At 38.1% G+C, this 26,220-nt stretch overlaps 1 pseudogene; it reads right to left on the bottom strand.

Annotated features, from left to right (window-relative positions):
* Window positions 1-3,993: 3,993 nt before the first annotated feature.
* On the bottom strand, window positions 3,994-4,683 carry LOC132377004 (GTP-binding nuclear protein Ran-like; annotated as a pseudogene).
* Window positions 4,684-26,220: the final 21,537 nt, after the last annotated feature.

Raw genomic sequence — 26,220 nt, 5'->3', positions numbered from 1 at the left:
TACATATTTAATTTCATTAATCTTTTTTTCTTCAATGTCTAATCTGCTCTTAATCTTATCCAGTCTATTTTCATTTCACATGTTACATTTTCACCTTTAAAGGTTTGATTTGGATCTCTTTCTCTCTTTCTCCTCTCTACTTAAATCTCTGAATGTATGATATATAGCTGTAATAACTGTTTTAATGTCCTTGTTTTCTAATTTCAACATATGCATCAATTTTGAGTCATTTTTGATTTATTACATTTAAAAATTTATTTTCCTTCTTGTTTTTTTGGTCTGGTAATTTGCTACTGGATTCCATCTGTTGTAAATACTACGTTGTTTGGTGTTTATAGAAATAATTTTTTTTTTTTAATTTAGAAAACATACTTTTTTATTACTATAAATATTCTTGTATTTTGTTCTGGAATACATTTAAATTATTTAGAAGGGTTTGGTTTCTTCAGCTCTTGCATTTACTTACGATTTGTTAGGTGTAACTGTAGCAGTGCTCAGTCTAAGGAGAATTACTCCACTAATAATACAAGACCCCTCTTTGTAGTCCACCCAAAACTCAGTGAATCATGAGGGTTTTCATTTTGGCTGGTGGGAACAGACACTATACCTGGCCTTGTGTGAGTGTTGGGCATTATCACCTCTAATCCTTTTGTGTGACTCTGCTCAGCTTCAGGAATTTTCCTCACGTACACTTGCTGATTATTACTCAGCTGAACACTGAGGGGTCCCTTTGCAAGCTTAGGAATTCTTTCTCTGTATATCCTTCTTCTCTTTTGTGCACTGTCCTAAGAACCTTCTTCACAGACTTTTACCTCTATCTCCTCAAGTTACAAGGTACACTCTGCTCTGCTTAGATTCCCTCTACCTGTACCATGATTTGAAATTTTCTTAAGGAAGTAAACTTGAGCAACAATAGATACCACCTTACTTGTTTTCTGCCTTTCAATGATCACTGTCCTTTATTGCCTGATATCCCATGTCATGAAAACAATTTAAAAAATATTTTGTCATTTTTGTTATTTCAGGCTGGTGTGTACATCTGGCCAGAAGCAGAAATTTTCAGTTGTCTTGAAATCTTAGTTAAATACTGTATGGATTTTTTTTCAACTTCTCTATGCTTATATCAAATCTCCCAAATAAGACAGTGAACTCCTCTAGGACAGGGGATTCATCTTAAACTTGGGCATGTTCCCTGTAACACTGTGTACTTTGCTGTAAATTTTAAAAGTTAACTGGTACAAGGGTAATGACTGCATAGGAATTATTTGCAACATTCTTTCTGTCCTTGTCTATCACACGATATTTAATAATGTCGTCTTGAGTTTATTGTTATCTGTGCTCCTCTGAAGGAAGAGGAGGGCTGAGTCAGTCTGGCTTTGAGTGAAAGTAAGAATTACAGGGCCTGAGACCCTGGGTTGTAAACGAAGTTTACAGCTGGGTAGAAAAGTTAAAGACCAAATGCTGAGTGAAAGTCAGGAAAAGGAAATACGGAGGAGCCCAGTGACTGGGATTCCAGTGAGGAGCCAAGAGTATGGAATCTGGGAACAAGGATAAAGGGGAAAAAAGCAGTCCTGCAAATATCCTGAGGTATGTGCTGGATGATATCCATTTGAATATTTTTAAAAAATCACCTGGCATAGAAATGGTAAAAAGGTGAGTTAATCTGGCATAAAGAGACAGAAGTTTGATGGAAAACTCACTTGATGCACATTAACTATAACCGGTTCCTCTCCCAATTCTGTTAGTGTGGCTCTAATCGCTACATTAGCTCTATAAACCCCGCCATCCTGCTTATTCAGAGAGGTTTCCTGGCTTTGTTGCTTTATAACGATGATGTTTGTAAACATAATAAACACTCACACAAAACATCCGTCTCAAAATTGGTTCACTTTCTTCATAAAGGAGCCAGAAATTCTGATATGATCACAATAAAAAGATCATGCTGTTTGTTATACTAAGGGCATTTCATTACCCTAGCAAGTGTTTTAAATGAATAATAAGTTTAAAACCCAAATAGAGTATTATAAGGTAATATCTCAAAACATTTCAGAATTATTTGCTCTTTCTTCAGATTCTGTAGCTTCTAGGTAGAGCAGTGTCTGATAGGCCTTACTCAATATAACCATAAATTTCTGTGGTTTCTACCCACCCATCAGATTCCATAAAAGCCAGATAAAAATTCCTGAAGATCATTTAAAATAATAATAGAGCTATGTCCTGGCACTATGATGAAGGCCATGCAATATATTATCACATTTAATACTTGCAATAATGCTATGAAGTAGCTATTGTTATTATTTCCATTTACTAGAGGAAAATCCAGTATAGAGAGTTTAAGTAACTTGTCCTAAATTGCTGGTTTTCAGGAAGATCAACACCAGATCTGTTTGATTTCAAACTTCTTAATCACTGTTCTGCATGATTTTCTCTCATTCTCTCTTTTGTCTCTTTTTTGGAGGGAAGGACTGAGCTACAAATTCAACAGGCTTTACATAATACCAATTTATCATTATTTCACTTAGTCAAAAGGTGCTATAGACTTAATGTTTTTGTCCCCCCAAATACATTTGTTGAAACCTAATCCCTAGTGTGATGGCACTTGGAAGTGAGGCTTTGGGGAGGTGATTAGGTCATGAGGATAGAGCCCTCATGAATGGAATTCGTGCCCTTATAAAAGAGACCCCCATCAACCATGTGAGGACATAGTGAGAAGATGGTTGTCTATGAACCAAGAAGTGGGCTCCCATTAGACACCAAAACTGCTGCCACCCTGATCTTCTTCCCAGTTTCTCAGAGCTATGAGAAATGTCTGTTGTTTAGGCCACCTAGGCTATGGTATTTTATGTTTTGTTATAGCAGCTCAAATAGATCCAAGGCCATTCTAGAATATGTTCTTGGAATTCATCAAAAGGCCCTGACTTCTTTGTAATTAAAGGGTTTGCTTGAATTAGGAGTCTCTCTTCCACTCTCTGCTACTACCTTAAAAACGTATTTCAGGATAAAATGGCACTGTCTACCCATAAAAATTCATAAAACACAATAGGTTTTCTATATTTTTGCTACTGTAAAATTCACATTAACTTTCCTTTTACTGGAACTCAATGCAAACCAAATATTCATGGTTTATTGGGAGGGAGAGAATTTATCTGGAGGTTGTGGGCATTCCCTCACAATTACTGATGGGGGGCAGCAGAGGGCTTTCCAAGTGAGCATGGCTGAGGCCAGATGAGAAAAGCTTTCCTTGGGTGTGTTGGGAGTGGGAATAGAGAGAAGGGTGAGCAGTGGTGGAAAGGGTTATCAGAAGTCGTGAAAGGCAGGAGAAAAAGGAATCAAGTCATGGGTGTAGCTAGGCCAGGTAGGAGAGAGAGACACTGCCAATTAGAGTTGAGTTTAACAACCAGTTAAATAGACAAAACCCCATCTGCAGGGCTTTCTATCTAGTCCTATCCAGCTTCAAGCTATGAAGAACTATAATTACAGATTTTAAAAATCTTAGGTGGTACCAGTCACAATCTTATATACTTTATATTTGATATTATATTTGTTGATTATTTTTATTACATTTATTTGTTATATTTGTTACATTTATGTTTATTATTTATTATTTAATTCTCATGAAAATCTCATAAATTCTTTTTTTTATTTGAAATACAACTTTATTCTGATTCTAAATGAAAAGGAATGGGAATGACAGTAAAAAACAAGAGTCTACCACTGAATATAGTGATGTGACTGTAACAGTCTTATATTTGAAACTCAAGGAGGAAACAACTGTGTTGCAAAACAGCTAAATATGCAGGTCCAAAAAATGAAGGTTTTTTTTTTAACTGCCACATTCACTCTGAAGCCCATTCATCTCCTTTAGCATCCCAAAGATTAAGCACATGTTCTGCTTAGCTATATAATAAAGTGGCAAACACGCTGCACCACTGACATCACAGGACAGTTGCCTATAAGACTAGACTTCTGACTCTGGGCTCCAGCTTCACTTTCTCACATGTCATCATCTTCATCTGGGAGAGCAGTTGTCTGAGCAGCCTCTAGATCATGCTTATACCGCACTGCCAAGGCTGGGTCCATGACCACCTTTGGCGGGGTGAGAGCAGGCATGGCGATGAACTCCAAGTTAGGGTCTCTGATCAGTTTTATAGCAAGCCAGAGGAAGGGCTTTTCAAAGTTATAGTTACTTTTGGCAGAAAGGTCATAGTACTGAAGATTCTTCTTTCGGTGGAAGACAGTTGACTTTGCCTTAACCTTTCTGTCCTTAATATCCACTTTGTTGCCATACAACATGATGGGGGTGTTTTCACACACTCGTACCAGATCGCTATGCTAGTTAGGCACATTCTTGTAAGTAACTCTCGATGTTACATCAGACATTATAATGGCACACTGAGCTTGGATATAATAGCCATCTCTCAGTCCACCAAATTTCTTCTGACCAGCTGTATCCCATACATTGAACTTAATAGGTCCTTTGTTGGTATGGAACACAGGGGGATGGACCTCAACACTCAAGGTAGCTATATACTTCTCAGATTCACTAGTCAGATGACGTTTCACAAATGTATCAGTAGTTTTTCCAGTACTACCATCACCAACCAATACAAGTTTGAACTGAACTTGGGGTTCTTCTTGGGCAGGCATCGTGATGTTACTTCCAGAAGCAAGTCTATGCCCTTCTGACTGAGCTCATAAATTCTTACAAAAATCCTATGGTGGGGATTATCCACATATTACAAAAAAAGAAACTAAGCAAGTGCAGAAAATTTGGGGTTAGATCTTAAGGCTAATCTAATCTCAGATCATAGGCTTTCTCCCTTAAATTCTCAACAAAGTGACAGTTTTCTTCCAGTAAAAGATTATTTCTGCACGCAGGAAATTTGAAGAAAATCAATGCAGCGGTATTTTAAAAGTTCCAAGTTCCCTTTATAAATCTATTTTTTGTCTAAGCAATATTCTTTATTTTTTTATTTTTTTTTAACATCTTTATAAGCAATATTCCTTAGAATGCACTTATTGGAATGAAAATCTTTCCTTGGAGATTTGTAGTTCTTTGGGATACCATTCAAATAATTTAATTATCAAATTATCTGAGGGTAATAAGAGAATAGTAGGTATTAGACTAGGGAGTCCCTCAGTTGCAGAGGTGTATGTGACCTTGAGGCCTTCAGTTACTTATAGAATTGCCACTTCCTCTTAGAAGCTGTTATATTACCACATAAGCTTGATTTATGCTAAATTTAGATAAAAAAATGAAGCAGCCATTATATGTGCTCAGATTATTATGAGGCTGCAATAATTTATATACATTGGTTGGTATTTAAAAATTCTAACATGATTTAGAAATTCATATTTAGAAGTTTGTTTTCCAGCATAATTCTAGAGGAGGGGCCAGAACTGTGGAACCAGTATTCTCTCATGATTTGATTAAAATAGTGAAATCAGCAAAATTCTACAAGAGCAAAAGAAAAACGTGATCGTAGCGTTGGTATAACAGAATGCCCTTCAGGATGCTCTACCTCATCTCAAAATAGCCTGCAAAAAACTGAAAAATACATAAATAAAAGGATGTATAGGGCAACCAATAACAGAATATTGTTTTCTCTTATATTGCATAGATGTGTCCATTTTATGTGTATATTGTAGAACTATGGCTAGGCTAGTAGGCATAGTTACATACCTATGAAATTAAGGCTATGTAAAGTTATTGGATAGAATCTTTAAACTTTGAGACTCTAAGATGGTCTTCATGATTTCTGCTTGCTGATATTCATGGCTTTGTCCATTCCCCTGCTCTGAGTATGGATGGACGTGTGACTTGCTGCTAACCACTAGGATATGGCACAAGGAATGGACTATGACTTGCATGATTATGCTACCTTATTTAAGAATCTGTTGTGCTAGAGGATTTCCTTATTAACTTGATGAAATAAGTAGCCATATTGGGAATGTCCATGTGGCAAGGAACTTAGGTAAGCTTCCCTCCAAAGGCTATCACGGAGCTTGGCCTCAGTGCTACAGCTGCAGGAAAATAAATTCTGCCAACAACCTGAGTGAGTCTGGAAGTGGATTCTTCTTCAGTGAAGCCTAGATGAGAAAACAGTCCTGCTGACACCTTGATTGCTGCCTCAGAAGACCCTAAGAAGAGGACCCAGCTAAGCCATGCCTAGACTCCTAGCCCCCAAAAACTGAGATAATAAATATGTGTTTTTTTAGGCTGCCAAGTTTGTGGTAATTTGTTATTCAATGGTATATCTAATATATACTCCATCTAGCTAATATTAGCCTTACCTCTAATTACTCTCTCATATCACTTTGTTTAAATCTTTTAAAAAAAATTCACATAATAGTTGTTTACTTTTAATTAATTATCTATCTCCCTTCCCCTAAATCTCTTACTAATTTTGTAACCTCTGACAAGTCACTTGAATTCCCTGAAGCTCAGTTTCTCCATCTATAAACTGAGTTTAATCATACCTATGCCCCCAAGGTTGTGAGGGTTAACTAGGTTTGTGTTTGAAAGAAGCCCTGTATGATGTCTTAACTCCTGTCTTTTCAGACTCTTTCTAGATAGCATTAACTTTCATCATGACTCATTCTGTATTCCCTAGATTTTGATGCATATCAGGCCCTAAAATCTTGGCTTACTCCTGGATTCTTGTCTTCTGGTCTGTTTGGCTCTCTGAGTGGACAACAATGCTTGTTTATCTCTGACTGCTTTGTTGTAGCTCATAAGTTGAGCTTATTACACAAGAAGGGTGGTGGTGGCCAACTCTCTACAACAAATGAGAATTTCAAAGCTGTTTTTAAAAAAAAATACTTTGGTGCTCTTTGAATAGGGTGGTCACACCCGGCCAATTCCACTACCCTCTTCCTACTAGATAAACAAAACATGAAATTTCTCTTCCTGTAGCATTGAGTCCACTGGGAAAAACATGAACACACTGTGCTTTTAATTAGCTGGAGAATGAATTCTGAGCCTGGGCTGTTTAAAAAAGTTGGGACAGATTCTCAGCACCTGCAAAATGGTAACAAGTTTCCTGGATAATTGTGGTGGCTTATCTGAACATGAGTTCCTTACAGTCCCCCAAAACTACCAGTGCCTTCAGGGCCTCCATAAATAAGTGCCTGGTTTATAAGTTTGTATCTTCTGATATAAATCCCATGCTTTGTTACCCTAGCCCTCTGAAAAAGTTGTATGTGAATGAAATGTCACAGAATTATAGAAAGGAACTTAGCAATAATCTAGCTAGCATTTTTGAATACTGTACTCTCTGCTGTGCAGAGTGCTTGGTACAGTGTCTCATTTAATGTGATCCGACTCACTCATTGTACAGATGGAAAAATCTAAACAATTTGGTTAATTGGCAACTTTCATTTATAGCATGTGCTCTACTTCATCATAGTGCTTATATATGAACAACAGAGTAGATAAATTACATTTACATGGCAGTTTGAAAGTAGGCAGTGTAATATAATGGTTAGCATCCCTGGCCTTTGGGTGATACAAATTGGGGTTTGAATCCTGGTCTGCTGTCTCCAGCTGTGTGATATAGGCTGAGTTACTTAACCTCTCTGAACCACTATTTCTCCATCTGTATCATGGAGATTATAATGCTACATCGGCTTGTTACATGAATTAGATGAAATTAAGAATGTGAATGTAAAATTAAGAATCTAAGTGATTGCGTAGTAAAGTGTGCAGTAAATGATAGCTATTATTATAAAGTACTTTCATATCAATTAAACTTCATGTAAGAGATTATTACTATTATTATCATAATCTACATTTTATCTTTTAGTATTTTATTAATTTACACTTTTTGCAAATAAGAAAATGAAGTCATAGAAAAGAGAGGTAAATGCTGGTCAGGTGTTCTGTGATATTAGGCAACAGCTAAGACTCAGATTGAGATGTACAGACTTCAGCTCTCAAGCTGTTTCCTATTCTGCAATGCTGTTTCTTTACAGTAAGTTCTCTTTCCATTCAGCTGAGAACTTAGCTCCCTGCTTAGGCTATAACTCCTTGAGGGCAGGGATTTTGCATCTCCAGGGAAACCAACACATAGGCCTTCAATAGATACGTTTAGTTTATAAAAACAAGTTAACACACAATTCTAAGGAATATGAACTCTTAGTACAAGATAAGTCACTTGTCCCTCAAACTGAATCTCAAAGGCAAAAGCAAGGCAGTTATCACAGAAGGACAAAGTGCAGCATGAACTACCCAGAGATCCAGGACAGGGCATCATTGTTGAGTAATTACTTTGTAGAGGTAATATACGCCATATTTGCATATATTAGCCTAAGGCGATGTGTGTGTGTGTGTGTGTGTGTGTGTATAAAAGCCACATTTTTCCTCCTTTCTGCCCCGCCGAGCACAGTTTCAGAATTTGGTGTTCATAAGGATATAGGGCTTTATTGATTAATTACTTCACCTAATGGGTATTTATTGAGCTTCTAATATGTGTCAGACACTGTATTAGACCCTGAAGACACAAAAATCAGTAAAGCTGAGTCTTTCCTTATGGAACTCATAGTAGGGAAGAAAGATGAAATGTTAACTAGAAAAACATATATATATATATTTTTTTACACACACACACACTGTATTTTATTTTTACAAGAGATAAATAGACTGACACCAAGCATTGTACATGGATGACTACAACAAAAGCAACAATGATTGCAGTTACCAAACACGAAACACACTCATACTATGTCATAATATTGACATTCAGTCCAGTAATCCTCCACTGTAACAGCTCCTTTACTTTGCAGTGAAAATTGATTTGTATGTTCTTTGCCTCTGAGTCCTTGTGGGATTTTTTTTTTCTTAATTCAGACAGAAAGTCACAAAAATTATACTCATCATCATCAGTTCACTCAGTCCCATGTAATTAATTTTTTTTTTCATCTTGATCTTTTGTTAGCACTTTTATGAGTTCATCAGTTTTTCATTAGAGTTCTGAAAATGCTTATTCATTCAGTTCAGCAGTACAGTCAGTTACCAGAAACCTGTACTTGTCAGAGTCTTTTCCATGAATTTCTTGAAGATGAAACCCTTTTATAGGAACATATTTGCAAAAGCATCAGAGTACACCCAGAACTGTCTGTAAATGACAAAAGACTTAAAAATGACCACAGTTAAAGATTTGATGAAAGTTCATAATAATGCAGTTGACAAGAAAATTAGTTATTTCTGAGATATACATTTTAAAGTAATAACTAGGATTATAACTTATAACATTATACCAGAACATATAAGATTTTTAGAAATTTCATGTAGTGTCTGAAACATTTATATTAACATATTTCCATACAAATAACCCAATGAAAGTTTAGTATTAGTTGTTTTGTTTGTGTTTTTTATACTGCATGTTCTTATTAGGCATCAATTTTATACACATCAGTGTATACATGTCAATCCCAATCGCCCAATTCAGCACACCACAATCCCCAGCTCACCGCAGTTTTCCCCCCTTGGTGTCCATATGTCCGTTCTCTACATCTGTGTCTCACCTTCTGCCCTGCAAACCGGCTCATCTGTACCATTTTTCTAGGTTCCATATACATGCGTTAATATACGATATTTGTTTTTCTCTTTCTGACTTACTTCACTCTGTATGACAGCCTCTAGATCCATCCACGTCTCAACAAATGACTCAATTTCGTTCCTTTTTATGGCTGAGTAATATTCCATTGTATATATGTACCACATCTTCTTTATCCATTCGTCTGTTGATGGGCATTTAGGTTGCTTCCATGACCTGGCTATTGTAAATAGTGCTGCAATGAACATTCGGGTGCATGTGTCTTTTTGAATTATGGTTTTCTCTGGGTAAATGCCCAGTAGTGGGATTGCTGGGTCATATGGTAATTCTATTTTTAGTTTTTTCAGGAACCTCCATATTGTTCTCCATAATGGCTGTATCAATTTACATTCCCACCAACAGTGCAAGAGGGTTCCCTTTTCTCCACACCCTCTCCAGCATTTGTTGTTTGTAGATTTTCTGATGATGCCTATTCTAACTGGTATGAAGTGATACCTCATTGTAGTTTTGATTTGCATTTCTCTAATAATTAGTGATGTTGAGCATCTTTTCATGTGCTTCGTGGCCGTCTGTATGTCTTCTTTGGAGAAATGTCTATTTAGGTCTTCTGCCCATTTTTGGATTGGGGTGTTTGTTTCTTTAATATTGAGCTGCATGAGCCGTTTATATATTTTGGAGATTAATCCTTTGTCCGTTGATTCGTTTGCAAATATTTTCTCCCATTCTGAGGGTTGTCTTTTCATCTTGTTTATGGTTTCCTTTGCTGTGCAAAAGCTTTTAAGTTTCATTAGGTCCCATGTGTTTATTTTTGTTTTTATTTCCATTACTCTAGGAGGTGGATCAAAAAAGATCTTGCTGTGATTTATGTCAAAGAGTGTTCTTCCTATGTTTTCCTCTAAGAGTTTTATAGTGTCCAGTCTTACATTTAGGTCTCTAATCCATTTTGAGTTTATTTTTGTGTATGGTGTTAGGGAGTATTCTAATTTCATTCTTTTACATGTAGCTGTCCAGTTTTCCCAGCTCCACTTATTGAAGAGACTGTCTTTTCTCCATTGTATATCTTTGCATCCTTTGTCATAGATTAGTTGACCATAGGTGCGTGGGTTTATCTCTGGGCTTTCTATCTTGTTCCATTGATCTATGTTTCTGTTTTTGTGCCAGTACCATATTGTCTTGATTACTGTAGCTTTGTAGTATAGTCTGAAGTCAGGGAGTCTGATTCCTCCAGCTCCGTTTTTTTCCCTCAAGACTGCTTTGGCTATTCGGGGTCTTTTGTGTCTCCATACAAATTTTAAGATGATTTCTTCTAGCTCCGTAAAAAATGCCATTGGTAATTTGTTAGGGATTGCATTGAATCTGTAGATTGCTTTGGGTAGTATAGTCATTTTCACAATGTTGATTCTTCCAATCCAAGAACATGGTATATCTCTCCATCTGTTGGTATCATCTTTAATTTCTTTCATCAGTGCTTTATAGGAAAAACATATTTTTGATAACCTACTATTGAGATTGAGGTAAGCTCAAGTTGTTCTTAGAACACATAGCAGGGAGATTCTGATTAGGACCGGGAGGATCAAAGAATACTCCTTGGAAGGAATGATAAGTGAGCTAAGTCTCAGTGGAGTTAACCTGAATAGGAAGGAAAGGTGTCTATTAAATACCACATGCTCAAAGACATGGAGATTTGAATCATCAGGGGCAGTTCTGGGAAATACAGGTGATTCAGAGCATAACTCGGAGGGAGAGGGCCAAGGCCATAAATATAACTGGTGAAGTAATCATGGGCAGATCTTGAAGACCTTATAAAGCACTTGAAGGATTTTGGACAATAGCCTAAGGCATTTAGAAACCATTAAAGTTTTAAGCAAGGGAGTGACATAATAATATTTAGAAAGATGACCCTAATCATTTGTGCAGAATAAGACTCATGGGCTGATGCTGGTGGAAGGAGAACCTTTAGGAGGCTGTGGAAGTAAACCAAGTGAGAAGTCGTAGCAAGGACCTGGTCACCAAAATATAGGGCAGAGGAAGGAGAGGAGGACGCTGCAGACGACACCCAGACTTCGATGCTGGTGACTGGAGAACGGTGGTATAATTCACTAAGGAGTAATGAGGAACAGACTTTAGTGGGCCACAGGGAGCGCCTGGTTGTGTGCATGTAATAAGAAGGGAAAGGGGAAGAAATGGATAAGGATATTGGAGGGAAGCAGTGGTATCACTGAAGCCTGAGCTGGAGAAAATGATGATGTTAAGGGATAATTTATTGCAGCAAATAGAGAGAGAAGGAGAGAGGTGGAAGAGAAGGTAAAATAAGGACTAAAAAGTGTTAATTGGATTTAACAAATATCAGTCACTAGTGACCATGGTAAGAACAGTTTCAGAGAAGAGCAGGGAGCCAAGGAAAGACGGTTATATATTTTTATTTGGAGGGAAAAAAGCCTAAGGATGGCATGGAAGTCATATTAAAGTTTTCTTCCCTCTGGGAACATGGTAGGATTTCATTTTCTCACACCCTTTGAAGTTAGAGCTATATGACTTGGTATTGCTAATGAAATGTAAGCAGATGTGACATTGTCACTTTGGGGTGGAAACGAGCTGGTGTGTAATTTTCTACCTTTCCTTTTCCTGTCTCAGAGATCTGGAAAGCATGTGTCAAGATAAATCTCCCTTTAGCCTGCTTGAAAGACTACAATGAACACAGCATCCCAGGTGACCCACATTGAGTGTGTAACATGAGCCAAAGTTCAGTTAATGTTGATTTCTCTATCTCTTGCATTTTGCATTGCATCTCAGCTTTGTATCCACCAATTTCCTTTTTTCTCTTTAGAGTTATTTACTCTTATAATATAGAAAGTGTACTATGTGACCACATGTTCAAGTACCCAGAACAGATTGGCTAGAGGCTCTGTGTCCCAGTTCCAAATTCCCGTAAGAAAGAATTTGATTGGCCAAGCTTGGGTCAGGTGATCACTTCTAGCTCTAATAAGCTTTGCCACAATATGGAAGGGGAAGAGCTATGTCATGATACGTAAGTTGTGATGGGAGCACAACTCACTTCATGAGAAGAGGTATGGCATAATAGATGGTATCTTTGACATCTCCAATACAGTTATGAGACTTCAGTGACTGTATCTTGTGGAATTAAAGGCACTGGCTCACTTCAAATAGGGTAGATGCAGTCTATAACCATATCTAACCAAGGGTCAAAGAGGAAGTTCCCATACTTTCAGTACCAATGTTCAATGCCCAGTATTTTGGGTGGGGTGTGGGTGGGAGTTGGAGGAAGGTATAAATCTCTCTCTGTCATATGCAAAACCATCAGGCCAGAGGGCCAATGGCTCCAACAAGAAACAAAGGTGTAACTCGTAAGTAGGAGGCTTCAGACCAGCACTGGCAATGGCTGCACTTGCGCATAAGAGGAAACATACCATAAAAGATCATTATTCTCATCTGAGGGCAAATTATTGACTTATTGGGGAAGAGGTATTCAGTAGATGGCAGATCCCCAAATCAAAAGGTCTTTAATCCAAGCAGCTGTGAATGATGCTGGGTATAGCTTATTGTAAGGCCACTATTAACTTTAAACCAGTATGGTTTCTCCGTTTCATAATGTCAAATTTCTTGCTTGGTTAAAAAGCTAAGTGAAACAAATCTTTTCATAAAACTTTCCTTTAGTGAACTGTGGCTGACAAACTTGCAAGTGGGCAGTTTGTGAAAGATGTTGGGGTTTCTGGCGGAGGTATTTTCTGAGATTCCAAGTGTGATCTTGGACCAACAGAAATATGATGAACTTGGAAAGTAACTGGAATCTTTAGTTCTCCATGTATTTCTAATGCTAGAGTTTTGTTGCCATTTGTACAACTGGACAACTTTTTATTTACCTTAAGAAGGGGATACCATGAAGGGAAAAAAAGTGAAACTCTCACCAGTGTTATAAAACTCTGGAAACTCAGGAAACTCTCACCTGATGTTGTGAAATCCTAGCTTCTTTTTCCAAGCCAGTCAGGAGCAGAATTAATTTGCCGCTGATATTCTTGTGGCCATAATCAGCACAGCAGGCACAGAATAAAAGTGAAGTGGGCAGCAGACTATTTCCCTCCTCAGAGCTCCATCTTCACATGATGGGACTCAGCTCTATTTCTGGCCTCTCAGCCATTGATCCTGCCTGAAATCCGAACTCATGGCTTCTGCTCATAACCACTCTTAGCAGGGTGTATGCTCAATGGCTTGTTGATTAACAACAGAGGGAAGTAAATGTCTTTCTAAGTTTATGGTAATGATTGCCTTTTACTGGGTAGGACACTTCTGACCTAGACCTAAAGTATTTGCCCAATAGTATCTTGCTGTTTTCCAGGCATGATACCTGAGGCTACAGTCTGGTTTAGATTTTTTTATGAAATCCAATCAATATAATATATTTGGAGGTTGGCAGGGGCTACAAAAGTTAATGGAAGGATTTTAAGCTTCAGACAGTCATAAATGCCAGATAAACCCAAGCTTCTACTTGACTATGCTACGATTGGGAGTTAGTACCTGCTGAGTGTTTCCTTGGAAAGCAGCCCATCTAAAGCAGATCAACCATGTGGACCTGAGGCACAGTAATTGGAGAAGTCCTGGACTCTCTCCCAAGAATGCCTTTAGTGTTATCTTTTGCCATTTTAGTTATTGTTTTTCTGAACTATCATATATATATATCATATATATTTTTATAAATAAATAAATAAATAAATAAATTTTAAAAATTGTATAAAAGTGGACCTTTTCCTTCCACCGAAGATGCAACCTCCTAGAGGGAAAGGAGCATGATTTTTATTTCTAGGGTCGTCTACAATGCCTAGTAGAGTGTCTGAAAGGATGCAGATAACAAGATGCCTGTGAGAGATTCTCTGAGGCAGACTTTTACTTGGTTTCAAAATGCTGTTGTTTTTGTCTATATTTGATCTGATTATTTAATTGGCTCCAGCTCATTTGTCCTGCTTTGGTCTCTAAATAGTGTGGTATGTATGACTGTTTATATGGCCTTATAGACTCAATATCTAAATGACGGAGATAATTTCATTTCAGAGCTTCATTTTACAGATACATAAATTGAGACCCTGGGTAGAGTGAAATCAAAACCCAGGTTTTCTCATTTTCATGTCTGTTTGCTTTTTCCATGACCTTGAACCCATTGCCTTGCTCTGCCTTCATTTCTTCATGATCTCTGGTTACATGTCCAGCTTTGATCTTGACTCAGTCTTGACCTGGGATGGAATCCCTGACTCTCCCTTGACTTACTCTTGTCCTTTAAACCTGGCCTTTACCTTTGTTCACCTTTCTAGATTTCTAGCTATTTTCTTCCTTTGCTATGCCCTGAGTTTACTCTGACACTGGGGACCTGCATATATCCATGAGCCGCTATCGTCTGAAAACACACACCCCAAGGCTTTAACACAAGGAGAATCAGGAGGGCTGCTGAGCAAGGTTAGAAATGCCTTGCACCTGCCTGGAGTTGAGCAGGTGGAATGGTGACCAGCAAGGCTGCAAATCACCAGGCTGCACCCAGCCCTAGGGCCTCTGAGGAGAGTTATAACTTAAAAAAGCATTAGAAGCCCTGAGGCCAGCTGTCTGTCCTTAAAGTACTCCAGGGGTGCTTTTAGTATTTTAGAAGAAGGGAGAATTTTCTAGGAGGGAATAAGTTTGCCACTCACAGATGGAAGCAATTCCCTAAGCCAAACCCTGGAAAACATTCTGGTGATTTATCAGCTTAATAGCAGCTTCTTTCTCTCAGCAGAATTTGGAAAGGCTGAATGAGACTTTGACCCCTAATTTAGGGAATACAGTATGTACAATGCTTAGTTTTAGTGAAATGAAAAAAATGGAGCTATGTATTATCATTGTTGCTGTTATTATTATTAGTTATTGAAAAGTATTTAAAGAATAGTTATTTACCATGAGAGTCATGTAAGGCCAACTTTTCATTGAGAAGAGACCCAAGTAATTTCAATAGCCAAAGCCTGGGCTGCTTTCAGCATCCATTTTCCAAAAGGCAAAACAGCAACCTTCCTAAAAAGCATTCATCTCTGTCAGATTAGTTTATCAGATCAGCTGGCAAAGAGCTAATCTGGCCTGCTTCTTGCTACTCCAGGCAGCCTAGAGGCAAAACTGAGACTAGGAGAAGACTAGGTGGACTTGGTTGAAGGTGGAGTTTATTGAAGTTTCATTGTGATGAAGGGGAGGAATTCTTCTCTAAAAGAAAAAAGTGGGGCTCTGAACTACCGGACTAACTTGACCAGACTGGTCAATTCAATTCAAAGAAATGCTCCAATTGGTCACACAGGTTGTAAATAACCAGGAAATGTAGGCAAAATAGTTTAAAATTTGTGCTTGTTAGGATTATCTGGAACACCTGATCTTGAAGTCTGATTCTATCAAAATAACGAAATGTAACTCATAGAATTAAAAATGGGACTCACTGAAATGCATTCATTTGTCCATCTGCCAGTTATTTCTTGTTTACCATTTAGGTGGGGAGAGGGGAAGAAGCATCGACTTGCAATTGTTAAAAGCATACTGGAATTTCAAAAAGCCATGACTCTTAAATTCTCTCCATCTTCTCTTTCAGTAACTCCTTATCATCTTAATTTCATGGGTCAGATGTTAGGATGAGCCTGAATTGCAGGTGCTACTGAGAAGGAAATGACTAAATGAATAATATTTTTTACTGCTTAATATTTATTGAATCCATCTATTTCTAACTACAATATTGTGTTTCATCTCCTACAAGACTGCTTTTGCATGTGGAGATGACTTGTAACATATACTGCCATTATTATCAGGGACTTCTTATAGTTATCATTGTTGATTTAAAATCTTAGCAAACTACAGTACACAGAAATCTGAAATAAAATGAGCATCTGGCGACAATGTACCTTTCTCCTTGATTGAAAAAGTTCCCTATGAAATCTAGTGTTATCCATAGCATATACCTTCATTTGTTGCTAAACAGACACACAAAAATATAATATATCACATTTTAATGGTAGAAATGTGAAATCTTATAGCGTGCACTGTTTTGTGTGTGTGTGTGTGTGTGTGTGTGTGTGTGTGTGTATGTATGGGCACATAATATATTAAAACCCAGTACTCCACATATTATTTTAAGTAGATTTTTACTGGTAAATTGGGAAAGAAGAGTAAGAGGGATAGAGTAGGTGTGTGTGGTAGGCACTCAACATAGGTTTGCTGAGTTGAGTCAAATACTCTGGGTGCCTAAGACAGAGTGGCAGGGTGAAGGTCTGAGTTCCAAGGTCTGGGCTCTCCTGAGAAGTTGCAGAGAGGTTGGTTGGTTCCTTCTCAGTTCTCACATTCCTAATCTTTCACACTAGTGTATTTCTGGCCTTCTTCATTCTCTGAGCAAGTCTTTAATGCTGTTCTTTGTCTGCTGACAACTTAAGAAAGCCCCCTGCAAAGGGAGAGTGAATCACTAATACGGACAGAGATAAATTTTCCAATAGGAAAAGGTGGGGAAAGAGAAGAGGAAAAGTGAATAAATAAGATACCTATTTCCCCCTAATTTAATGCACAGGCACAGAGGAAAATTTAGCTCTACAAGTTTTTTTGTTTTGAATAAGATTTAAATAAAAGCTTTCTAAACCAATAAAGACATATATCAAATTCCTGTTGTCCTCCTTTACAGGAAACTACCTGAATCCTGACAGAAGAGACACATAACTGAAAATGAATTGCTCATTTTGGAGAAATACATTAATTGAATGTATTTGATGCTGTGTAGCCTACTCATTTATTTAAAAAATGGCAAGAAGTATTTTAATACTTAAACACACACACGCACGTAGACGCACAGAATTTCGTTGTCATGTGACAGGTTGGTTTCCTTTTGTGTTGAAATGGTTGGAATCCAGGAAATCTCATCTAGTCCTTTTGTATCTTCTAGAATAAATTAAAGAAACTGGAATTGAGCTTCCTAAATGGACAGTCAAAGTAACCCAGTGTTACTCTTAGGGATAATGTCAACAATATCTAACACACAAAACATTGCCCTGTCCATTTGTTTCTTGTGATTCTATGGTAAAAGATATTGCTGAACTAGTAGTATTATATTTGTACATGCATTTATGTTTTATAAATCTATTACCTAAAGGTAATGGATCCTAGATCTAGATTTCTATCCCTAACATTTTACTAAGTCCTGGAAAGGTATTTCCAAATGCCAAATGAACATATTTCTAACTGTGGTAGGTAAAAATTTTAGGGTGGTCCCATGACCTTTGCCTGGGTGTACTCCAGTGACTATGTTACATTACATGGCAAAAGGTTGGTAAGCAGTTGGCTTTAAGATAAGGAGTTTATCTAGGTGGGACTAATCAAATCACATGAGCCCTTTAAAAGCAGAGGGTTTTCTCTAGCTCATAGCAGAAGAGAAATCAGAGGGATCTGAAGCATGGGAAAGATTTGACGCTCTGTTGTTGGATTGAAGTTGGAGGAAGCCAAGGAGCAGAGACCCCCTAGTGGACGACCTGAATGAATTTGAAAGCGGATTTTCCCCCAGAGCCTCCAAGATAAGAAAAAGCCCAATCCTGGTGAATTCCTTGAATTTTCTCAGCAGAGAATCTAGTTAAGCCTGCCTGAACATCTGACCTACAGAGCTGTTGCCTTCTGTCTGAGGTTGGGGCCTGGCCGTGGGCAAGGGGTGGATGGGGTTCAGACACCTGGTCCCACCACATCTTGCATGGGGTAAGGCAGTAGCCATCCATGTCCTCCTGGGCTAGGAGCATCACAGTACACACAGATGACTGAGCAGAATCCTCTTGCCCACTTCTGAGTCAGGTCCTGAGAAGCATGGAGGCTGCAATCCTTTGAGGGTTTCCTATCTGCCATTGGTTTGGGCCGTGGGATACAGGAAGAAGATATTGACTTGTATTTATATATTATTTGCTAAACAGGATTCCTTCTATTTAACTTCTTTTACAACTGAAATTTAAACCAATGCTATTGTCTAGTATCAATCACCAGGAAAAAAATGTCAGTCAACAGTAATAGACCCATAACATCACTATAATTTGATATATAATTGGCCTATAGTTTGGCCTATAATTCATTTTTGGCACTTTGACATCACGACCATTGAGTTTAGGTGCTCAGCCATTCTGATGATTGCACTGTGTTGTGTTGTGTTCAAGTGGGTTTCAACTCAGTAAGTCCTGGATTGACTCTAACCTCAGAGTCTTCCTTGTGATCAGTTATGTGGTCATGGAAGCAAAGGGGTTGGGCGGGAGTGGTGGAGGGAACTTGAATTTGGGTTGAGAAGCAAGGAGTCATATGCAGAACCAAGGAGTAGGTAGAACCCGAAAATACGAAGTTAGTAGTACAAAGAGCTGGAAAAATGACACATCAGGGGTCAGGCATTTGTGTGTAGCTTCCATTTCCGTCATTAGCATGCTGTGTTGCCTTTTTCAGAGCAGGTTTCTCAGAGTCTCAGTTTCTCTAGTTGTAAAATATCTGTTCTAAATAGGTCAATGGTTGTGAGAACTGGAAAAAATCAACCCCTCTTGAGCTCTATCCACATGCCCTCACACTTCAAAAGAAAGCACTCTACACAGATATGGAAGTTGGAGTTTTTTAATTTAATGGACAAGTAGGCATGGAAGGCCTAATTCTTTGATACTTAGAGAACAGCCATTCTGAGGATGCCCTCTTTGGGAGTGATTTAAGTATTTGATAAGTTTCTTTTTTTAATTGTTCTCAGTTTAAGTGAGGTATAATTGGGTATACAACATTATATTAGTTTTAGGTACACAACATTATGATTCAATATTAGTATATATTGTGAAATGATCACCACAACAAATCTAGTTAACATCAGTCACCATACATAGTTACAAATTTTTTCTTGTGATGAGAACTTTTTTTTTTTTCAGGAATAGATCCAAGTACATATATAGAAAAAAATTTTTTAACATCTTTATTGGAATATAATTGCTTTACAATGGTGTGTTAGTTTCTGCTGTATAACAAAGTGAATCAGCTGTATGTATACGTATATCCCCAAATCCCCTCCCTCGTGTGTCTCCCTCCCCCCTCCCTAATCCACCCCTCTAGGTGCTCACAGAGCACTGAGCTGATCTACTGTGCTATGCGGCTGCTTCCCACTAACTATCTATTTTACATTTGGTAGTGTATATATGTCCATGTCCCTCTCTCACTTTGTCCCAGCTTACACTTCCCCCTCCCCATGTCCTCAAGTCCATTCTCTACGTCTGCGTCTTTATTCCTATCCTGCCCCTAGGTTCTTCAGAACTTTTTTTTTTTTTTTAGATCCCATATATATGTGTTAGCATACAGTATTTGTTTTTCTCTTTCTGACTTACTTCACTCTGTATGACAGACTCTAGGTCCATCCACCTCACTACAAATAACTCAATTTTGTTTCTTTTTATGGCTGAGTAATATTCCATTGTATATATGTGCCACATCTTCTTTAGCCATTCATCTGTCGATGGACACTTAGGTTGCTTCCATGTCCTGGCTATTGTAAATAGTGCTGCAATGAACATTGTGGTACAAGACTCTTTTTTTTTAAATATTTTCTTTGGTTATTCCCATGTTTTCTTTATTGGAAACCCTTTTGTAACAGTAGAAGTGGTTTTCCTGAATTAAAATCTAACTAGGAGGTATCTTCTACTTGATTGGGTTTTTTTTTAAATTAATTATTTAATTTATTTATTTTTGACTGTGTTGGGTCTTCGTTTCTGTGCGAGGGCTTTCTCCAGTTGTGGCGAGTTGGGGCCACTCTTCATCGCGGTGCGCGGGCCTCTCACTGTCGCGGCCTCTCATTGCAGAGCACAGCTCCAGACGCGCAGGCTCAGTAGTTGTGGCGCACGGGCTTAGTTGCTCCGTGGCATGTGGGATCTTCCCGGACCAGGGCTCGAACCCGTGTCCCCGCTTCGGCAGGCGGACTCTCAACCACTGCGCCACCAGGGAAGCCCCAAGACTTTTTGAACTATGGTTTTCTCAGGGTATATGCCCAGTGGTGGGATTGCTGGGTCATATGGTAGTTCTATTTTTAGTTTTTTAAGGAACCTCCATACTGTTCTCAATAGGGGCTGTATCAATTTACATTCCCACCAACAGTACAAGAGGGTTTGTTTTCTCCACACCCTCTCCAGCATTTAATGTTTGTAGACTTTTTGATGATGGCCATTCTAAACATTGTGAGGTGATACCTCACTGTACTTTTGATTTGCATTTCTCTAATGATTAATGATGTTGAGCATCCTTTCATGTGTTTGTTGGCAATCTGTATATCTTCTTTGGAGAAATGTCTGTTTTGGTCTTCTGCCCATTTTTGGATTGGGTTGTTTGTTTTTTGATATTGAGCTGCATGAGCTGCTTGTATATTTTGGAGATTAATCCTTTGTCAGGTGCTTCGTTTGCAAATATTTTCTCCCATTCTGAGGGTTGTCTTTTCATCTTGCTTATGGTTTCCTTTACTGTGCAAAGGCTTTTAAGTTTCATTAGGTCCCATTTGTTTATTTTTGGTTTTACTTCCATTTCTCCAGGAGGTGGGTCAAAAAGGATCTTGCTGTGATTTATGTCATAGAGTGTTCTGCCTCTGTTTTCCTCTAAGAGTTTTATAGTGTATGGCCTTTCATTTAGGTCTTTAATCCATTTTGAGTTTATTTTTGCGTATGGTGTTAGGAAGTGTTCTAATTTCATTCTTTTACATGTAGCTGTCCAGTTTTCCCAGCACCACTTATTGAAGAGGATGTCTTTTCTCCATTGTATATTCTTGCCTCCTTTATCAAAGAGAAGGTGACCATATGAGCATGGGTTTATCTCTGGGCTTTCTATCCTGTACCATTGATCTATATTTCTGTTTTTGTGCCAGTACCATACTGTCTGGATTACTGTAGCTTTGTAGTATAGTCTGAAGTCAGGGAGCCTGATTCCTCCAGCTCCGTTTTTCTTTCTCAGGATTGCTTTGGCTCTTCGGGGTCTTTTGTGTTTCCATACAAATTGTGAAATTTTTTGTTCTAGTTCTGTGAAAAATGCCAGTGGTAGTTTGATAGGGATTGCATTGAATCTGTAGATTGCTTTGGGTAGTAGAGTCATTTTCACAATGTTGATTCTTCCAATCCAAGAACATGGTATATCTTTCCATCTGTTTGTGTCATCTTTAATTTCTTTCACCAGTGTCTTATAGTTTTCTGCATATAGGACTTTTGTCTCCTTAGGTAGGTTTATTCCTAGGTATTTTATTCTTTTTGTTGCAGTGGTAAATAGGAGTGTTTCCTTAATTTCTCTTTCAGATTTTTCATCATTAGTATATAGGAATGCAAGAGATTTCTGTGCATTAATCTTGTATCCTGCTACTTTACCAAATTCATTGCTTAACTCTAGTAGTTTTCTGATAGCATCCTTAGGATTCTCTATGTATAGTATCATGTCATCTGCAAACAGAGCCAGTTTTACTTCTTCTTTTCCGATTTGGATTCCTTTTATTTCTTTTTCTTATCTGATTGCTGTGGCTAACACTTCCAGAACTATGTTGAATAATAGTGGTGAGAGTGGGCAGCCTTGTCTTGTTCCTGTTCTTAGTGGAAATCGTTTCAGTTTTTCACCATTGAGAATGATGTTGGCTGTGGGTTTGTCATATATGGCCTTTTTTATGTTGAGGTATGCTCCCTCTGTGCCTACTTTCTGGAGGGTTTTTATCATAAATGGGTGTTGAATATTGTCGAAAGCTTTTTCTGCATCTATTGAAATGATCATATGGTTTTCTCCTTCACTTTGTTAATATGGTTTATCACATTGGTTGATTTACGTATACTGAGGAATCCTTGCATTCCTGGGACAAACCCCGCTTTATCATGCTGTATGATCCTTTTAATGTGCTGTTGGATTCTGTTTGCTAGTAGTTTGTTGAGGATTTTTGCATCTATGTTCATCAGTGATATTGGCCTGTAGTTTTCTTTTTTTGTGACATGTTTGTCTGGTTTTGGTATCAGGGTAATGGTGGTCTTGTAGAATGAGTTTGGGAGTGTTCCTCCCTCTGCTATATTTTGGAAGAGTTTGAGAAGGATAGGGGTTTGTTCTTCTCTAAATGTTTGATAGAATTCGCCTGTGAAGCCATCTGGTCCTGGGCTTTTGTTTGTTGGAAGATTTTTAATCACAGTTTCAATTTCAGTGCTTGTGATTGGTCTGTTTATATTTTCTGTTTCTTCCTGGTTCAGTCTTGGAAGGTTGTGCTTTTCTAAGAATTCGTCCATTTCTTCCAGGTTGTCCATTTTATTGGCAGATGGTTGCTTGTAGCAATCTCTCATGATCCTTTGTATTTCTTCAGTGTCAGTTGTTACTTCACCTTTTTCATTTCTAATTCTGTTGATTTGCGTCTTCTCCCTTTTTTTCTTGATGAGTCTGGCTAACGGTTTATCAATTTTGTTTATCTCCTCAAAGAACCAGCCTTTAGGTTTATTGATGTTTGGTATCGTTTCCTTCATTTGTTTTTTTTGTTTTTTTTCTGATCTGATCTTTATGATTCCTTTCCTTCTGCTAACTTTGGGGTTTTTTTTTTTTTTTTGTTCTTCTTTCTCTAATTGCTTTAGGTATAAGGTTAGGTTGTTTATTTGAGATTTTTCTTGTTTCTTGAGGTAGGATTGTATTGCTATAAACTTCCCTCTTAGAACTGCTTTTGCTGCAACCCATAGGTTTTGGGTCATCGTGTTTTCATTGTCATTTTTCTCTAAAAATGACAATAAAAAAAATCAAATTTTTTTGATTTCCTCTGATTTATTCAGTGATCTCTTGGTTATTTAGTAATATATTGGTTAGCCTCCATGTGTTTGTATATTTTACAGATTTTTTCCTGTAATTGATATCTAGTCTCATAGCATTGTGGTTGGAAAAGATACTTGATATGATTTCAGTTTTCTTAAATTTACCAAGGCTTGATTTGTGACCCAAGATATGATCTATCCTGGAGAATGTTCCTTGCACACTTGAGAACGAAGTGTATTCTGTTGTTTTTGGATGGAATGCCCTATAAATATCAATTAAGTCCATTTTTTTTTTTTTTTTTTAAATGAGTTGCCTGTCTTTTGATCACTGAGTTTACGAGCTTTTTTTTTTGTTTTTAACTTTTGAGTTTATTTATTTATTTATTTATGGCTGTGTTGGGTCTTCGTTTCTGTGCGAGGGCTTTCTCCAGTTGTGGCAAGTGGGGGCCACTCTTCATCGCCGTGCGCGGGCCTCTCACCATCGCGGCCTCTCTTGTTGTGGAGCACAGGCTCCAGACGCGCAGGCTCAGCAACTGTGGCTCACAGGCCCAGTTGCTCCGCGTCACGTGGGATCTTCCCAGACCAGGGCTCGAACCCGCGTCCCCTGCATTGGCAGGCAGACTCTCAACCACTGCGCCACCAGGGAAGCCCGAGTCCATCTTGTTTAATGTTTCATTTAAAGCTTGTGTTTCCTTATTTATTTTCATTTTGGATGATCTGACCATTGGTGAAAGTGGGGTGTTAAAGTCTGCTGCTATTATTGTGTTACTGTTGATTTCCCCTTTTATGGCTGTTAGCATTTGCCTTATGTATTGATGTGCTCCTGTGTTGGGTGCATAAATATTTACAATTGTTATATCTTCTTCTTGGATTGATCCCTTGATCATTATGTAGTGTCCTTCTTTGTCTCTTGTAATAGTCTTTATTTTAAAATCTATTTTGTCTGATATGAGAATTGCTACTCCAGCTTTCTTTGGATTTCCATTTGCATGGGAATATCTTTTTCCATCCGCTCACTTTCAATCTGTATGTGTCCCTGGGTCTGAAGTGGCTCTCCTTTAGATAGCATATATATGGGTCTTGTTTCTGTATTCAGCCAGTTTATGTCTTTTGGTTGGAGCCTTTAATCCATTTACATTTAAGGTAGTTATCGATATGTATATTCCTGTTACCATTCTCTTAATTGTTTTGGGTCTGTGTTTGTAGGTCTTATCCTTCTCTTGTGTTTCCTGGCTAGAGAAGTTCCTTTAGCATTTGTTGTAAAGGTGATTTGGTGGTGCTGAATTGTCTTAGCTTTTGATTGTCTGTAAAGGTTGTAATTTCTCCATCGAATCTGAATGAGATCCTTGCTGGGTAGAGTAATCTTGGTTGTAGGTTTTTCCCTTTCATCACTTTAAATATGTCCTGCCACACCCTTCTGGGTTGCAGAGTTTCTGCTGAAAGATTAGCTATTAACATTATGGGGATTCCCTTGTATTTGTGGCTTTTCCCTTGCTGCTTTTAATATTTTTTCTTTGTATTTAATTTTTGATAGTTTGATTAATATGTGTCTTGGCGTGTTTCTCCTTGGATTTATCCTGTATGGGACTCTCTGTGCTTCTTGGACTTGATTTACTATTTCCTTTCCCATATTAGTGAAGTTTTTAACTATAATCTCTTCAAATATTTTCTCAGTCCCTTTCTTTTTGTCTTCTTCTTCTGGGACCCCTATAATTCGAATGTTGGTGGTTTAATATTGTCCCAGAAATCTCTGAGAGTATCCCCAGTTCTTTTCATTCTTTTTTCTTTATTCTGCTCTGCCGTAGTTATTTCCACTATATTATCTTCCAGGTCACTTTTCCTTTCCTCTGCCTCAGTTATTCTGCTATTGATTCCTTCTAGAGGATTTTTAATTTCATTTATTATGTTGTTCATCATTGTTTGTTTGCTCTTTAGTTCTTCTAGGTCCTTCTTAAATGTTTCTTGTATTTCCTCCATTCTATTTCCAAGATTTTGGATCATCTTTAGTATCATTACTCTGAATTCTTTTTCAGGTACACTGCCTATTTCCTCGTCATTTGTTTGGTCTGGTGCGTTTTTACCTTGCTCCTTCATCTGCTGTGTATTTCTCTGTCTTCTCATTTTGCTTAACTTACTGTGTTTGGAGTCTCCTTTTCACAGGCTGCAGGTTCATAGTTCCCGTTGTTGTTGGTGTCTGCCCCCAGTGGGTAAGTTTGGTTCAGTGAGTTGTGTAGGCTTCCTGGTGGTGGGGACTGGTGCCTGTGTTCTGATAGATGAGGCTGGATCTTGTCTTTCTGGTGGGCAGGTCCACATCTGGTGGTGTGTTTTGGGGTGTCTGTGACCTTATTATGATTTTGGGCAGCCTCTCTGCTAATGGGTGGGGTTGTGTTCCTGTCTGCTTGTTGTTTTATATGGGGTATCCAGCACTGGAGCTTGCTGACCATTGAGTGGAGCTGGGTCTTAACATTGAGATGGAGATCTCTGGGAGAGGTCTCACTGATTGATATTACATGGGGCTGGGAGGTCTCTGGTTTACCAATGTCCTGAACTCGGCTCTCCCACCTCCGAGGCTCAGGCCTGACACCCGGTCGGAGAAACAAGACCCTTTTGGGAAGTGTGAGGTCTTCTGCTAGCGTTCAGTAGGTTTTCTGTAGGAGTTGTTCCATATGTAGATGTATTTTTTTTTTTTTTTTATAAGGACTTAAAATCCTTCATGGGTTAGTTTTTTTTTTTTTTTTTTTTTTTTTAAAGAGCTCCTGAGTTATTCATTTATTTATTTTATTTCTTTGGCTGTGTTGGGTCTTCGTTTCTATGCAAGGGCTTTTTCTAGTTGTGGCAAGCAGGGGCCACTCTTCATTGCGGTGCACGGGCCTTTCACTGTCGTG

The sequence above is a fragment of the Balaenoptera ricei genome, chromosome 13 (genome assembly GCF_028023285.1).
Source record: "Balaenoptera ricei isolate mBalRic1 chromosome 13, mBalRic1.hap2, whole genome shotgun sequence".
NCBI classification, from domain to species: domain Eukaryota; kingdom Metazoa; phylum Chordata; class Mammalia; order Artiodactyla; family Balaenopteridae; genus Balaenoptera; species Balaenoptera ricei.
Note: the sequence above shows the minus strand (reverse complement) of the source record. Positions and strands in the feature narration are given on the sequence as shown.